At 40.9% G+C, this 14,063-nt stretch overlaps 1 long non-coding RNA gene across 1 annotated transcript in view; it reads left to right on the plus strand.

Annotated features, from left to right (window-relative positions):
• LOC118910754 (uncharacterized) overlaps window positions 1–6,645 on the plus strand; it is a 35,609-nt gene extending 28,964 nt beyond the window's left edge. The window contains exons 2-3 of the long non-coding RNA XR_005024166.2: window positions 5,780–5,887; window positions 6,000–6,645. This is a non-coding gene — a long non-coding RNA (uncharacterized LOC118910754). The remainder of the gene's footprint in view (window positions 1–5,779; window positions 5,888–5,999) is intronic.
• Window positions 6,646–14,063: the final 7,418 nt, after the last annotated feature.

A 14,063-nucleotide genomic window follows, 5' to 3' on the forward strand; every position in this document is an offset into this window, starting at 1 on the left:
CCATTTCTTCCCCTAGTTTGGGGAAGTTTTTGGCAATTATTTCTTCAAAGATATTTTCTATCCCTTTTTCTCTCTCTACTTCTTCTGGTATACCTGTAATTCTTATATTGTTCCTTTTAGATTGGTCACTCAGCTCTCTTAGAATTCTTTCATTCCTGGAGATCCTTTTATCTCTCTCTGCATCAGCTTCTCTGCGTTCCTGTTCTCTGTTTTCTAGTCCATTAATGGTCTCTTGCATTTTGTCCATTCTGTTTTGAAGTCCTTCCAGAGCTTGTTTTATTTCTCTGTTCTCCTTCCTTAGTTCTTGCATATTTCTCTGCAAGTCCGTCAGCATGGTTATCAGTTTTGTTTTGAATTCTTTTTCAGGAAGACTGGTTACATCTATTTCCCCAGGTTCCTTTTCAGGGGAAGATGTAGCAGATGCCAAAGCTGTCTGGGTTAGTCTTGTCTGGATCAAATTTTTTTGCCTTTTCATGTTGACAGGTGCTATTGACTGTCAGCTGGGAGGGCCAAACTTTTCACTTGCTGCTGGCCTTTCTTTACTGGGACAACTGCGACCCCTAGTGGCTTGTTTTGGGTAATTGCATGTAGACTGGGTCTTTGTGTCTTGCCTGGCCGGAAGGGAGGAATTTCCCTTTCTATGGGCGGAGTTTGTCTCAGGCTGCTTCTCTGCTTTCGCAGCACCTGGAGGGGTGATGGATGGGGGGTCTGTTTGGCTGTTTACCTCCGTGAGGGGTTCTCAGAGCTGTTGCCCAGGGGGTTAGTGCACCCGGTTTTCCCTGTAATTTCCAGCTGCTGGACTATGACCTGTGTTGTTTCCGTCAAGCTGTTAAGTCCCTGTCCCTTTAAGACTTTCAAAAAGCCCCCGCTTTTCTTTGTCACAGGGGCATCAGCTTCGGCACCCGCTCAGAGGTCTTGCTGCCCTGTTTCCCCAGTATCCAGGGCCCCCCGCCCAGGCACTGTGTTTGTGCTCTGGCGGGGGTGGCTGGGGCTGTGTGTTCAGCAGTCCTGGGCTCCGTCTCCCTCCCGCTCTGCCTATTCTTCTCCCACCGGGAGCTGGGGGGAGGGGCGCTCGGGTCCCGCCGGGCCGGGGCTTGTATCTTACCCCTTTCACCAGTGGCTGGGTTCTCGCTGGTGTAGCTGCAGTCTGGCCACTGTCCTGCATCTTCTGGTCTCTCTTTTAGGGCTAGTTGTGTTTGTTGTATTTTCAAAAGTATATATGTTTTTGGGAGGAGATTCCCACTGTCCTACTCACGCCGCCATGTTGGCTCTCTATTTTAACTACTTTAATCAAAACGACTTAAAGTAGTAAGAAAAACATTTCTGCATGCTAAAAAATGTCTTTTGATAAGAGAAAGTAACTTTGTTCTAAAGTACAGCTGTTTATTTAGAAAGATCTAAATGTAAAAAGAAAGTTGTAAAGAGTTTGTAGAAGAATTTAATATGGTCATGCTATTTAAAATTGAAGCAAATAAGTCTCATTGTCGAGTGCACAGCAAGATTAGAATTTTGTTTTCAATTAAAAAGACAAAGTTTTCTTAACTGTTAGTCTGTTCTTAATATTGAAAGATTACAGAAAGTTCTTCTAATTGTTTTATCAAAGCAGTTTCTTATGCTTAAAGTCTCAGTGAGTTTTCAGAGTCTTAAAATGAGATCTTAATGTTGAAAAGACTAAAAGCTAAACTTTGATAACAACTGTGTAATCTTCTTTATTTGCCTTTGAAGTACTTTGTTGTCATTCTGGTTAGTTGGATAAGTATTGCTCCATGGCAACCTGTAATCATATTTAAGCAAGTGCCTTAAAACTTTTAACAGCTTGCCAAAATCAAATTCAAAAAAACACTTTTACCTCTAGTTAACTCTGATGTTTTCCAGAGGGCCCCTGGAACATGTCAGAAAAACGTTTTCTCATTGGAGAAAGTATTTGGCTAATTTAGCTTATTTGATATATAATTACCTGCTTAATTACCTAGAAAGCACTGTCGAAAAGAATAATGCTAAACTGTTACTGAATGTTTTGTGTTACAGAAATATCAGAATTTACTTATGTCAACTGTCTTACAGTAAGCCCTCATCAGATCTTTAACCATTGGCATTTGTAAGTCTTTTATTATTTATAGTCACTGTTTTATTACCCTTAAGCTAGTAAAGAACTAGATTTCAGCAGAACAAGTATTAGTTACCTAAGATTAAGTAAACTAAAGAAGATATTTTGTAGCTTTTTGTTTCAAATGTTACTGATAAAGTGTTTTAAGCTTTTTCTCTTAAGCTGACAACAGTTTAGTAAATGACTATCTTTATAAGCAGAATTGAAACATTTATCTTTCTCTCTACCTCATCCCTCCAGAATTTAAAAACTCTCAGTGACTATTTTTATATTTCATGGCAGTATGTTTATTTGCACAAATTCAATAAGAATCTGCTTTCCTTGTAAGAGGACCAAGTAAAACCACTGGTTATATTACCAAGGCTTTGACTGGAATGTCATACCTGAGAGACACGTGTATAAACTCAGATATGAACAGACAGCTTTAAGGAACTAAGATTGACTTTATAAAGCCAACAAAGCCCCTTAGAAGAACTGGCCTGGTACCTTGCTTACAGAATTCCCAGCAGCCTTACCAGGTGAGTAAGGAATATCACTTCCTGGCAAGTGCAGGAACCTCAGAGAAGAGAGGAATTAACCCAAATGTACATGTACTGCAGGCACAACCTGAGGGAAAGTCTAGCTTGGCTTTCTGGCCTCAAGAAGCCTTTAAAAGTCCAATCTGAAATTCCTTATTAAAAGTTCCAGCAAAGCATATTTAAAAGAGTCTATGTAATCAATTGCTCTTCTTGCTGCACTTATGCAAATAATCAAGCCAACCATCAATTATTTTCTTAATCTCGCTACTTCTAATAAAATGAGGGTGATTTTAGAGAAAAGTATTGTTTCAATAATGCAGTCTTATCTATACTAAATCCCAATACTAGTCATTGATATGTAAACTCGATCCAGAATTCCAGTTCCCCATAATGGCCTGGCTAATGCCCCTACTGGGCCCCTCAATAACAGTTTGTGGTTTACTCTTAGTTGCCCCTTGTGTCCCCATGTTCCTCCAACAGCGGCTAACCCAGATGACCCGGGTCGCCACCAACCATTACTTCACCGTTACACACCTCTTCCCACTGAGCCCCCTCCTTCGGCCTAATACCAGCCTCAAACCCCCACGACGCCCCTTGTCAGCTGGAAGTAGCCAGATCGAGTTGTCACCCATTATGACCAAATGGCTGGAATGTTAGGCTGCAGGCATCAGGGGAAGGGGTGAGCCTGATGGACAATCTCAGGCCTCACCAAAGGAGGCAAAGAGACCAACAGGTTCTGGTCTGACAACATTCCAGAGCCTGATCGCATAACCCTCCCAACTGGAGCCCTTCCCCCAAGCTAAAGGATTAGTGGTAACTTTCCAGTACCTGGCTAAAGGCCAGTGAGAGACCCCCATGTACCCTAGATGAGCCAATCCTCACGCCAATGTACACCTTTGCTCTCCTTCCCCCTGCCTTCTTTAAAAACTTGCTGCCTGCCCTGCTGGGTGTGACTTCCCTGGCCTGTGTTTCAGACCATGGAACATCACCTGGGGATTGAGTTCAAATAAACTACCTGGCCCTTTGTTGCCTCTCTTTGCCTGCTTACTTCGGTTGAAATTTATTGGAATTTATCTTACACACATGACTTGATTGTTTTTCCCACACACTCTGTTGATGTATAATCAAGGACAGAGTGATGAGAACCAAAGCAGTTCTCATGTCTCAGAGTCATCTTCACACAGTTTTGGTGTCCTTGAGAAGCTTCTGTAAGATAAATTCCAATAAATTTTGACTGAAGTAAGCAGGCAAAGAGAGGCAACAAAGGGCCAGGTAGTTTATTTGAATGCCACCCCTGGGTGATGTTCCCTGGTCTGAAACACAGGCCAGGGAAGTCACACCCAGCAGGGCAGGCAGCAAGTTTTTAAAGAAGGCAGGGGGAGGGAGAGCAAAGGTGTACAGTGGTGCGAGGATTGGCTCGTCTAGGGTACATGGGGGTCTCTCACTGGCCTTTAGCCAGGTACTGGATAGTTACCACTAATCCTTTATTTTGGGGGAAGGGCTCTAGTTGGGAGGGTTATCCGATCAGGCTCTGGAATGTTGTCGGACCAGAACCTGTTGGTCTCTTTGCCTCCTTTGGTGAGGCCTGAACTTGTCCATCAGGCTCACCCCTTCCCCTGATGCCTGCAGCCTAACAATGTGTCCTTATACATTTGATTTCTACCTTATTTGAATTGTGTATTAACCCCATCAATCCCACACAGCCCTCTAGGTAATTCTGCAAAATTAGTTTATCAATATTGTCTGTCAGTCCTCCAAGGTGGGCGGAGTTATTTGTTTGCTAATGAGTATGTTAAGAATCTTTTTTCTTAAACTCCTTGGGTTTTTTAAGAAATGCAATTTTGACATTAAGGTTGGATCTCCCTTTGACAAAAAGGTGGGCCTTTTTAGCAGGTTAGAGTAAATCTTAACAATGATCTAATTGACACAATGAAGACATGAGCAGTGCTCAGATACTTTTATCTGGGGAATAGTCAAACCTTCAAGGCCACGTTGCTCTTGACATTTTGAGCTTTAACTGATTAACTCTGAGTCTTTTCTAGCTTTCTTGTTTTAACTGGTTAACTGAGTCCTTTCTAAGCGGCTTTATTGACTTTGTTCTTTTTTCACTCTGCTCATATCTATTTTCCTGCCCAACAGGAAAATACAATCTCAAAGTAGGGAAGGATTTCTTAAACAAGAAACAAAAGCACTAACTGTGAAGAAAAGAGTATTACATTATACTTCATTAGGAGGCATTTTTTTTTAAGCTATTTTGCAACATTAAGGCTACTATGTTCTTTTTGCATTAAGGAGGGAGAACATATTAGTGAATGTCAATTTAAAATGAGGAAAGGGTTCAAAAGCCTGTTTCTACTGAAATCTGATCTTGACCTCACCTGAGGTCAGATTTTAGTAGGTTCAAACCCTTTCTTCTCTTCCAGTTTCTAATTCAGAATAGTAAGTGTTGTCTTTTCCTATTTTGTCTATAGATATAGAAAAAAACTTTTAAATAAATGTGTAGGGAACTAAGACTTTCAGAATAAGAGTTTCAATTATATATGAGCGAAAGCTCTTTTGACTTAAACAGAAAATATTACTATGATGTATTTTCTTTTTAGAAAGCAACCCTTTCCCCTTGCGCCTTCAACAGAAAAGTTCTACAAGCAGTCACAATCCATGAATAACGAGATCTCTACCATCCCAATTATAGTTTCTCAATTCCTTTTCCACTCAGCTATTTGGAGATTTGGTTAAATGTTATGTATTTAAATAGGTTTAAAAGACCTAACAACCAAATGCCATGTGTAAATGTAATGGAATCCCAACTCAGATAAAATCGTTGTAAAGAACATTTGAGGCAATGTGGGTAAAGTTGAAACATTTCCAGAATATTTTGCTTGGCTTTAGAACATCTGCACATAAACAGGCATTCAGAGGTGGAAAGAAGTATGGCTTTAGTGCATTTGTATCTTTCCTCAGGGGTGAAGTTAATCTCCATATCAGTGGGTAATTACCTTGGCAAAGGAGGGCTTATCTGTACCTGAGAGGTGAGGGGGAGGGCCATTTTTGCTGCTGCTAGAGCAGGAGAGAGACTTGCGCCAGACTGCAATTTTTAAGCAATAAACGGATTTTAAACTTTATTTCTCCCTTTGACTGATTTCGGTTTTTAGAGGTATTTTGCCCCAGGATTTCCTCCCCCCGGACTAACAGGCAATTGAAGATTTTTTTGGAAAGCACTAGATATTGGATGATGTCACACATCATGATTAAATTTTCTTAGGTGAGAAAATTTTGTGTTTTGTTTAACCCTGTCAGGATGTTTATATAAATACTCATAACCGAAACAATATGCTTGTGATTTCTTTATACTGTCCCCTTCCCACCCACTGCAGGCATGGGCAAGGAAACGATATGGTCATGATGGTAATTGTTGAGGCATGTGTTATGGACACTTGGAGGTACGTTATTTTCTTACGTACACTTACGTATGATTCAGTATGCCCGCAATCCCTTCCCTGCTTCCTTCTCCCTGCTCCTCCTTACCCCACTTCCAAAAATGTTTTTAAGAAACCTGGCCCAATTAACGAACATATTCTCTTTTGGTCAGCAAAAGATGACACCAAGAGAGAAAAAGAAGAGGCTATCTGCCCAAGGGAGATAACTCACAACAGCTGTCCCCTCCTTTCATTGCACAGGCCGGATAGAGTAAAGAATTGCTATCGCCATCTTGTGGCCCGTTAGGATAATGCACCTAAACTTTTGTTAAATGGTTTCTATTAGGCAGTCCATTGTTAGGGTTTAATAATTCATATAGAAAGAATACCATAAGCAATCCAGTTCCTAACAGTCAACTGCCAGGTTCCCCCATCAATAACAAAGAACCACTCTTAATAGTTTCCCGTGTACCGGTCTGGAAAAATAAATATATAAATGGAGATTCTCTTCTTCCTCTAACACAAATGGCCAATGGTTATATTCCTCTCATGATTCTGACCCTTTTTTTCTAATTATCTAGTTTAGAACCCTTTCCTATAAGTATAGTAGAGCGTTGAAACTTCTCAGCAGCTGCACCTGAGTTAATGACGGAAGGAGGGTAACCCGAGGCCAGACCTTTTCCTACACCTGGGAACCCCACGATGGCTGCGACTTCCCTGAAAATAGCTTGATGTTCGTGGGAGGAAGGTGCCAGTGGGTCTCTTTGAGGAGCTGCCCAGGGGCTGAACCAGGTCAGACAGCTGTGGGTGTTTGAATTCCTGCTCACTTACTGGTTTGGTACTCATGCTTTGTACAGAGGGACATTGAGGTCCTAATGCTGAGTACTCATCTTGTCGGTGAGGCCTTCTTTGATTGTCATCTTTATAATTGAGCCACCCTATCCAAATTTCCTATTCCTGCTTACTATATTTTTCTTCACAATATTTATCAAGATCTGAAATGCTGTATGTTTTACTTATTATTTTGCTTATTATCTTCACCATACCACCCTCCCCACTAGAATAAAAGTTACTTGAAAGATGTATTTTTCTATTTTGTCTTATTTTGATCACTACTGTATTTCCCAGCTTCTCTAACAGTACTTGGCATGCATTGTATCTCTGAATAAATGAATGAAGTAGTATTTCTTGGCTCCACTGTTGCCAAATGTGAGACCCTCAAAGAATTTTCTTTACTTCCTTTGGTGAATGATGCAGAATATCAGAGACAAACTGTGCTCCCTTCTTGCCATTCTTTGAGTGCTCCTTCTGGTTAGCATCCCAATTTTCTCTCCTCCACACACAAAAAAATTCCAATTGTTAAAACTCCAATTACTTCTTTTTCCTGAATATTTTACATTGATTATTGGCACATACATTATTTTATTTTAATACACCAAATAAGGCAACTGACACACTGTGTCACTTCAATTTGTTCTGCTCTCTGAATTTCACATTAAGGACCCTTTCATTAGGGAAGACACACAACTGAGCTTCAGGGATGTGGCTATCAGGAAATTACAAATCTTTCCTTCTTTTGAGGCTGCTTTCTGAATTTCTCTTTCTTCTGGGAGAGAAACACTGGGATCAAAGGACTTCTCCACAGGAGCCAACAAGGCTTTTATTTCACCCCTGCATTTAGAAGAACCGACACTCAGGGTGGTGCTGCCCACACCATTCCCTGCTCATCCAGCAGCAGGGCCTTGTGGTCTTCTAAGTGGAGACAAATGTGTTCAACTTTGGCTAGTCTTTTTTTTCCTTATTTGATTATCTTCAACTCCCTGCTTTCTGAAATTTCAATCACTCCTTCACTGTCCATTGTCTCCTCTTTGGCCACAGTAAAAAGTAGGTCAACTAGTTCAACTAATAAAGGGATGAAGGACTGTCAAACCTGTCTCCAGCCTCAATGTGCTCCTCATTTAAAACTGCACTTGCGAGGAGAGGGGTGGAAGATGGCGGCGTGAGTAGAGCAGCGGAAATCTCCTCCCAAAACCACATATATCTATGAAAATATAACAAAGACAACCCTTCCTAGAATAAAGACCAGAGGACACAGGACAATATCCAGACCACATCCGCACCTGAGAGAACCCAGTGCCTCGCAAAGGGGGTAAGATACAAGCACCGGCCCGGCGGGAGCCGAGCACCCCTCCCACCAACTCCCGGCGGGAGAAGAATAGGCAGAGCGGGAGGGAGACGGAGCCCAGGGCTGCCGAACACCCAGCCCCAGCCATCCGGGCCAGAGTGCAGGGCCCTCGATACTAGGAAAACAGGGGAGCAAGAACAGTGAGCGGGCACTGGAGGCCGGGTGTCGGAGGACATAAGAAAAGCGCGCAACCATTTTTTTTTTTTTTCCTTGCTTTTTTGCTGTTTTGTTTTGGCGAGCGCTTTTTGGAAGTCTTAAAGGGATAGAGACCCCAATACTAGGGAAACAGGGCAGCAAGACCGGTGAGCAGAGGCCTGAGGCTGGCACCGGAGAATAAAGAAAAACGAGCGAGCACCTTTTTTTTTTTAATCAAAAAAAAATTTTTTTTTTTTTTATTTAAAAATTTTTTCTTTTTTTATTTTTTTGGTGGTTGTTGTTTTGTTTTGGCGGGTGCTTTTTGGAAGTCTTAAAGGGGCAGGGCGGGACACTTAATCCAGAGGTAGGGAATCCGGGGATCACTGGGCACCCTAATCCCTGGGCTGCAGGGAGCAGGAAGGCCCCTTATGGAGATAAATAGCCTCCCAGCCGCTCCTGCTCCAACGCGACTCCACCATTTTGGAGTAGCTACCCGAGCCAGGCCACGCCCACAACAACAGCGGAGATTAACTCCATAGCAGACGGGCAGGAAGCAGAAACCCTGTCTGCGCGCAGCTGCGCAGCACAAGCCACTAGAGGTCGCTGTTCTCCCAGGAGAGGAGGACCACAAACCAACAAGAAAGGAAGTCCTTCCAGCCGTCACTCGTCCCAGTTCTGCAGACTATTCCTATCACCATGAAAAGGCAAAGCTACAGGCAGACAAACATCACAGAGACAACACCAGAGAAGGAGACAGACCTAACCAGTCTTCCTGAAAAAGAATTCAAAATAAGAATCATAAACATGCTGACAGAGATGCAGAGAAATACGCAAGAGAAATGGGATGAAGTCCGGAAGGAGATCACAGATGCCAGAAAGGAGATCGCATAAATGAAACAAACTCTGGAAGGGTTTATAAGCAGAATGGATAGGATGCAAGAGGCCATTGATGGAATTGAAATCAGAGAACAGGAACGCATAGAAGCTGACATAGAGAGAGACAAAAGGATCCCCAGGAATGAAACAATATTAAGAGAACTGTGTGACCAATCCAAAAGGAACAATATCCATATTATAGGGGTCCCAGAGGAAGAAGAGAGAGGAAAAGAGATGGAAAGTATCTTAGAAGAAATAATTGCTGAAAACTTCCCCACACTGGGGGAGGAGGTAATCGAACAGACCACAGAAATACACCGAACCCCCAACAGAAAGGATCCAAGAAGGACAACACCAAGACACATAATAATTAAAATGGCAAAGATCAAGGACAAGGAAAGAGTGTTAAAGGCAGCTAGAGAGAAAAAGGTCACCTATAAAGGGAAACCCATCAGGCTAACAACAGATTTCTCAAAAGAAATCCTACAGGCCAGAAGAGAATGGCATGATATATTTAAAACAATGAAACAGAAGGGCCTTGAACCAAGGATACTGTATCCAGCACGACTATCATTCAAATATGATGGTAGGATTAAACAATTCCCAGACAAACAAAAGCTGAGGGAATTTGCTTTCCACAAACCACCTCTGCAGAACATCTTACAGTGACTGCTCTAGATGGGAGCACTCCTAGACAGAGCACAGCACAAAACATCCAACATATGAAGAATCGAGGAGAAGGAACAAGGAGGGAGAGAAGAAAAGAATCTCCAGACAGTGTATATAACAGCTCAATAAACGAGCTAAGTTAGGCAGTAAGATACTAAAGAGGCTAACATTGAACCTTTGGTAACCACGAATTTAAAGCCTGCAATGGCAATAAGTACATATCTTTCAATAGTCACCCTAAATGTTAATGGGTTGAATGCACCAATCAAAAGACACAGAGTAATAGAATGGATAAAAAAGCAAGACCTGTCTATAAGCTGCTTACAAGAAACTCACCTCAATCCCAAAGACATGTACAGACTAAAAGTCAAGGGATGGAAAAACATATTTCAAGCAAACAACAGTGAGAAGAAAGCAGGGGTTGCAGTACTAATATCAGACAAAATAGACTTCAAAACAAAGAAAGTAACAAGATATAAAGAAGGACACTACATAATGATAAATGGCTCAGTCAAACAAGAGGATATAACCATTCTAAATATATATGCACCCAACACAGGAGCACAAGCATATGCGAAACAAATACTAACAGAACTAAAGGGGGATATAGACTGCAATGCATTCATTCTAGGAGACTTCAACACACCACTCACCACAAAGCATAGATCCACCGGGCAGAAAATAAGTAAGGACACAGAAGCACTGAACAACACAGTAGAGCAGATGGACCTAATAGACATCTATAGAACTCTACATCCAAAAGCAGCGGGATATACATTCTTCTCAAGTGCACATGGAACATTCTCCAGAATAGACCACATACTAGGCCACAAAAAGAGCCTCAGAAAATTCCAAAAGATTGAAATCCTACCAACCAACTTTTCAGACCACAAAGGCATTAAACTAGAAATTAACTGTACAAAGAAAGCAAAGAGGCTCACAAACACATGGATGCTTAACAACACGCTCCTAAATAATCAATGGTTCAATGACCAAATAAAAATGGAGATCCAGCAATATATGGAAACAAATGACAGCAACAACACTAAGCCTCAACTTCTGTGGGACACAGCAAAAGCAGTCTTAAGAGGAAAGAAAATAGCAATCCAAGCATATTTTAAAAAGAAAGAACAATCCCAAATGAATGGTCTAATGTCACAATTATCGAAATTGGAAGAAGAAGAACAAATGAGGCCTAAGGTCAGCAGAAGGAGGGACATAATAAAGATCAGAGAAGAAATAAATAAAATTGAGAAGAATAAAACAATAGCAAAAATCAATGAAACCAAGAGCTGATTTTTCGAGAAAATAGATAAGCCTCTAGCTAAACTTATTAAGAGAAAAAGAGAATCAACACAAATCAACAGAATCACAAATGAGAACGGAAAAATCAAGACAGACACCACAGAAATACAAAGAATTATTAAAGACTACTATGAAAACCTATATGCCAACAAGCTGGAAAACCTAGAAGAAATGGACAACTTCCTAGAAAAATGCAACCTTCCAAGACTGACCAAGGAAGAAACACAAAAGTTAAACAAACCAATTACGAGCAAAGAAATTGAAATGGTAATCAAAAAACTACCCAAGAACAAAACACCCGTGCCGGACAGATATACCTTGGAATTTTATCAGACACCCAGAGAAGACATAATACCCATTCTCCTTATAGTTTTCCAAAAAATAGAAGAGGAGGGAATGCGCCCAAACTCATTCTATGAAGCCAACATCACCCTAATACCAAAACCAGGCAAAGACCCCACCAAAAAAGAATATTACTGACCAATATCCCGGATGAATGTAGATGCAAAAATACTTCATAAAATATTAGCAAACCAATTTCAAAAGTATATCAAAAGGATCATACACCATGACCAAGTGGGATTCATTCCAGGGATGCAAGGATGGTACAACATTCGAAAATCCATCAACATCATTCAACACATCAACAACAAGAAAGACAAAAAAAACATGATCATCTCCACAGATGCTGAAAAAGCATTTGACAAAACTCAACATACATTCATGATAAAAACTCTCAGCAAAATGGGAATAGAGGGCAAGTACCTCAACATAATAAAGGCCACATATAATAAACCCACAGCCAACATTATACTGAACAGCGAGAAGCTGAAAGCTTTTCCTCTGAGATCGGGAACTAGACAGGGATGCCCAATCTCCCCACTGTTATTTAACATAGTATTGGAGGTCCTAGCCATGGCAATCAGACAAAACAAAGAAATACAAGGAATCCAGATTGGTAAAGAAGAAGTTAAACTATCACTATTTACAGATGACATGATATTGTACGTAAAAAACCCTAAAGACTCCACCCCAAAACTACTAGAACTGATATCGGAATACAGCAAAGTTGCAGGATGCAAACTTAACACACAGAAATCTGTAGCTTTCCTAAATAGTAACAATGAACCAATAGAAAGACAAATCAGGAAAACAATTCCATTCACAATTGCACCAAAAAGAATAAAATTACTAGGAATAAACCTAACCAAAGAAGTGAATGACATATACCCTGAAAACTACAAGTCACTCTTAAGAGAAATTAAAGGGGACACTAACAAATGGAACTCACCCATGCTCGTGGATAGGAAGAATTAATATCGTCAGAATGGCCATCCTGCCCAAAGCAATATACAGATTTGATGCAATCCCTATCAAATAACCAGCAACATTCTTCAATGAACTGGAACAAATAATTCAAAAATTCATATGGAAAAACCAATGACCACGAATAGCCAAAGCAATCCTGAGAAAGAAGAAGAAAGTAGGGGGGAATCTCACTCCCTAATTTCAAGCTCTCCTATAAAGCCATAGTAATCAAGACAATTTGCTACTGGCACAAGAACAGAGCCACAGACCAGTGGAACAGACTAGAGACTCCAGACATTAACCCAAACATATATGGTCAATTAATATTTGGTAAAGAAGCCATGGACATACAATGGCGAAATGACAGTCTCTTCAACAGATGGTGCTGGCAAAACTGGACAGCTACATGTAGGAGAATGAAACTGGACCATTGTCTAACCCCATATACAAAAGTAAATTCAAAATGGATCAAAGAACTGAATGTAAGCCATGAAACCATTAAACTCGTGGAAAAAAACATAGGCAAAAACCGCCTAGACATAAACATGAGAGACTTCTTCTTGAACATATCTCCCCGGGAAAGGAAAACAACAGCAAAAATGAACAAGTGGGACTATATTAAGCTGAAAAGCTTCTGTACAGCAAAAGACACCATCAATAGAACAAAAAGGAACCTTACAGTATGGGAGAATATATTTTTAAATGACAGATCCGATAAAGGCTTGATGTTAAAATATATATACAGAGCTCACACGCCTCAACAAACAAAAATCAAATAATCCAATTAAAAAATGGGCAGAGGAACTGAACAGACAGTTCTCCAAAAAAGAAATACAGATGGCCAACAGACACATGAAAAGATGCTCCACATCGCTAATTATCAGAGAAATGCAAATTAAAACTACAATGAGGTATCACCTCACACCAGTAAGGATGGCTGCCATCCAAAAGACAAACAACAACAAATGTTGGCGAGGCTGTGGAGAAAGGGGAACCCTCCTACACTGCTGGTGGGAATGTAAACCAATTCAACCATTGTGGAAAGCAGTATGGAGGTTCATCAAAATGCTCAAAACAGACTTACCATTTGACCCAGGAATTCCACACCTAGGAATTTACCCTAAGAACGCAGCAATCAAGTTTGAGAAAGACCAATGCACCCCTATGTTGATCGCAGCACTATTTACAATAGACAAGAATTGGATACAACCTAAATGTCCATCAGTAGATGAATGGATAAAGAAGAAGTGTTACATATGCACAATGGAATACTACTCAGCCATAAGAAGAGGGAAATCCTACCATTTGCAGCAACATGGATGGATCAGGAGGGTATTATGCTCAGTGAAATAAGCCAAGCAGAGAAAGAGAAATATCAAATGATTTCACTCATCTGTGGAGTATAAGAACAAAGGAAAAACTGAACGAACAAAACAGCAGCGGAATCACAGAACCCAAGAATGGACTAACAGGTACCAAAGGGAAAGGGACTGGGGAGGATTTCTGGGTATGGAGGGATAAGGGTGGGGAGGAAGAAGGGGAGT

Source organism: Manis pentadactyla, chromosome 16 (genome assembly GCF_030020395.1).
Source record: "Manis pentadactyla isolate mManPen7 chromosome 16, mManPen7.hap1, whole genome shotgun sequence".
Classification (NCBI taxonomy): domain Eukaryota; kingdom Metazoa; phylum Chordata; class Mammalia; order Pholidota; family Manidae; genus Manis; species Manis pentadactyla.